The sequence below is a fragment of the Fundulus heteroclitus genome, chromosome 2 (assembly GCF_011125445.2).
Source record: "Fundulus heteroclitus isolate FHET01 chromosome 2, MU-UCD_Fhet_4.1, whole genome shotgun sequence".
In the NCBI taxonomy this organism is placed as follows: domain Eukaryota; kingdom Metazoa; phylum Chordata; class Actinopteri; order Cyprinodontiformes; family Fundulidae; genus Fundulus; species Fundulus heteroclitus.
Window position 1 is genome coordinate 26,703,006 of NC_046362.1, and position 4,203 is coordinate 26,707,208.

Consider the following 4,203-nt stretch of genomic DNA (forward strand, 5'->3'; position numbering starts at 1 on the left):
TGCTGCGGCGGCTCTTTGGGTTCACATGAGTGCGTGGAGAGAATCGGTGGGTCTTTCAGACTTGAGTCAGTCGGATAGATGCGTGTCATGGGGCTTCTCATGTGGTCCCCAGTGAGGCATCTATCTTATCCAAAGGGAGACAGCATTTCTTCTCAGATGAAGATGCTTTTGAAATATTTCTTTTACTGAAATGATGTTGAACACCTCCACTTTTAGTGCCCTTTCTGCTCATTTATGGAAGCATGGCAACAAATGCAGTTTGCAGAAGTTGAAGCAACTCCTCGTGGCATTTGCAAAAAATATTCATCCCTCTTGAACTTTTGCACATCTTGTCACTTTCCAGCCATATCCTCCAGTATATTTTAGTAGGATTGTACGTGGCGGTCCATCATAAAGTAGTATAGAATGTTTAAGGATAATTGCATGTTTTATAAGTGTTTACAAAATATCTAAAGAGTGTGTCTTTTTTTGTATTCAGCCCCCTTTTTAGAAGCACCTCTCCAGATTTAACCCACTTCGGCACGTCTGTGAACAACGCTTTGTTGTGCCTATTCTTTGCAAAATGGCCCAAACTCGGTCAGATTGCATGGACAGCAAATGTAGACATCAGCTTTCAAGTCTTTACACGGGTTCTCAATTGGGTTTAGGTCTGAACTTTGACTAGGCCTTTCTAACACATGGATGTGCTTTAATCTAAGCCATTATGGTGCGTCTAGTTGCACGTTTACTCTGCTATTGAACCTTAACAGAACAGCTGTTTTGGTGCTGAGTTTAAATAACTCAACGGAATTTACTTAATCAGAACAAATCTTTACACGACATGCGATACCATCTGTGAAGCATCAACGGGGGTAACTTTGAAAAGTAAAGATTTTCAGGTTCCAAACCCGTTACGTTAGGGATGCACTGGCCACAGATTGCATGCCATTGCCAGCTGTAGTTGATGACGCCATGCAAATTATGAGGAAGAGATGAAAAAACCAGGAAGAGGAGCAGCTTCTGCTGCATTTTTCATCATGGAACATTCTCTTAGGGAAGAACATGTTGGTTCACTCACTATTTGAATTTTTCAAACTCATCCAACTTGTTTTGCGACGGCAACCTCAGTTGGTAATTTGCTGGATGGCTGTCAAGCAATTTACATACCTTTATGAGTAAAATAATATGAATCAGCAGATCATGAAGTTCAAATCACACTTTGACACTCTAAGAGGTGATCATACGGAAATCTAAAGAGGAAAAAAACTAAAATGATTTATTATCGTCAATGAGCACCTAGTGGCCAGATTACACCTGGCAGGTCCTGGCTGGGCCAAGCCCAAATGAGCAGCGCAAGGCCATCCCCCAGTGCTGCAGGGGGAACCTTGAGGGACCAGTACAAAGAGGAGACCTCAAAGTCCCATTCCCCAAACGCTTAAACTGACCTAATAATAAAGTTTTCCAACTGTGGGAGAAAGCCAGAGTACCCGGGAAGATGCATGGTGAGAACATGCACACTCCAAGCAGAAAGGCCCCAGGCCAAGAGGTACTGGGTTCAACATATAAAAAGAAAACTATATCTTACGGAGAGACCTTTTCTATTGGTTGTCCACCTAACGCTGATGTGCCTGCACTCTCCTTGTTAGGTTCCGCTTTCTGGTTGCGCACTTCTAGTGTTTAGTTATCAAATTAGCTTCAGTGTTAGCCGTTCACTTTAGCTCCGCTGCTCTCAGGGTATACTTTGAAATTGGCTGAGAGTCGCAAGAAGCAAACTGTCTTACAAGGAAGGCCTCAGAAGAAAGTAACAAGACCAGACCAAAAAAAGGTTAGAAAAAATAAAACAACTGGACTTCCATTCCAAAGCTGAGGATAGAAGTCCAATTTTTTTTAACCATTTTTGGATTGATCATGACCTGAATGACAGTGAATCTTCACCAACATCACCAGAGTGTATTTGGGAGATTATTTTACACAATCCCTCTGGGAAGCAGAAAAGCAGGTAAGATGGTGTTTTGTGTAGTTTTCCAAAAAGCAAGTTGGACGTTTCTTACCTTTACGATACAATAAGCATCGGAAAGAGCATTCATTAAAACCATCTGTGATTGTTAGTATATTTCATGATGCAGCAGATGTAGCAAAATGTTGAAAAATTAACCATCAGCTGTTGTTCATGACTGGCCGTTAAACTTATAGGCTGGCCAAATTTGTCAAATTATGGCACCCCTTTTTTTTAAGCATATTGCAGCTTTTTTATGTGTAACAGTTTTGGTTGTCTCTTTGTTACTGTCTGCTGATTGTCCTTCTCCCACTCACTTTTTTACAGACACAAAAAGGAGCAACAGTCTGCACTAGATGCTTTAGGTACCGGCCTTCAGTCTTTTCACTCACCATAGGAGACATTCTGCACCGACAACCGACAATTGAAAGCAGTTCTACAGTCTCTGGTAGGAGAATGTAGCTTTGTGTCTAACAAACAATATCTACCAGCAGGCCGATATGTTCGTGGCAGCTTAGGCAGACAGTCTGCTTGCCTTCTGTTGTCAGAGTCAGATTTGCTCCACAACAAAGAAGAAAATGAAACATTCTCTTGTTGCAATTGACTTTACTGACCCAACTGCACAACAGGCCATATTTGGTTCAGAAAGCAGATTGAACAGGCCTGACAATAACAATGAAACAACAATAACAATGACCAGACCAATAGGATTGTCATACAATTATTACATAATACTGACAATTATGATGATTAGGGGACTATTTTCTATCAACTACTAAGGAAATGTTCCCCCATCTCTGGTGCTGAGGTTGCCGAGGTTGTTACAAAGCTCCTCGGTGGCAAGGCCCTGGGGGTGGATGAAATTCGCCCTGAGTACCTTAAGGCTCTGGATGTTGTGGGGCTGTGTTGGTTAACGCGGCTCTGCAGCATTACATGGACATCGGGGGCAGTTCCCCTGGATTGGCAGACTGGGGTGGTGGTCCCCCTATTTAAAAAGGGGGACCAGAGGATGTGTTCCAACTATAGAGGAATCACACTCTTAAGCCTCCCTGGTAAGGTCTATTCAGGGGTTCTAGAAAGGAGGGTCTGTCGGATAGTCGAATCTCGGATTCAGGAAGAGCAGTATGTCCCCCGAGGGATCCTGTGGGGGGTACTCTGGGAGTATGGAGTACCGGGACCCTTTAATAAGGGCTGTTAGGTCTCTGTACGACCGGTGTCAGAGTCTGGTCCGCATTGCCGGCAGTAAGTCGGACTCGTTTCCGGTGAGAGTTGGACTCCGCCAAGGTTGCACTTTGTCACCGATTCTGTTCATAACTTTTATGGACAGAATTTCTAGGCGCAGCCAAGGTGTTGAGGGGATCCGTTTTGGTGGCCTTAGGATTGCGTCTCTGCTATTCACGGATGACGTGGTCCTATTGGCTTCATCAGGGCGTGATCTACAGCTCTCACTGGAGCGGTTCGCAGCCGAGTGCGAAGCGGCCGGGATGAAAATCAGTGCCTCCAAATCCGAGACCATGGTCTTGAACCGGAAAAGGGTAGAGTGCCTTCTCCGGGTTGGGGAGGATGTGCTGCCCCTAGTGGAGGAGTTCAAGTATCTTGGGGTCTTGTTTACGAATGATGGGAGGATGGAGCGGGAGATCGACAGGCGGATTGGTGCAGCGTCTGCTGTGAAGCGGGCACTGTACCGATCCGTTGTGGTGAAGAGAGAGCTGAGCCAAAAGGCGAAGCTCTCGATTTACCGGTCGATCTACGTTCCTACCCTCATCTATGGTCACGAGCTTTGGGTCGTGACCGAAAGAACGAGATCCCGGATACAAGCGGCTGAAATGAGTTTTCTCCGTAGTGTGTCTGGGCTCTCCCTTAGAGATAGGGTGAGGAGCTCAGTCATCCGGGGAGGACTCAGAGTAGAGCCGCTGCTCCTCCACGTCGAGAGGAGCCAGTTGAGGTGGTTCAGGCATCTGGTCAGGATGCCTCCTGGACGCCTCCCTGGTGAGGTGTTCCGGGCACGTCCCACTGGGAGGAGGCCCAGGGGAAGACCCAGGACACGCTGGAGGGACTATGTCTCCCGGCTGGACTGGGAACGCCTTGGGGTTCCTCCTGAGGAGCTGGCCCAAGTGGCCGGGGAGAGGGACGTCTGGGCCTCCCTACTGAAGCTGCTACCCCCGCGACCCGACCCCGGATAAGTGAAAGACGATGGATGGATACTAAGGAAATGTATGGAAATATGA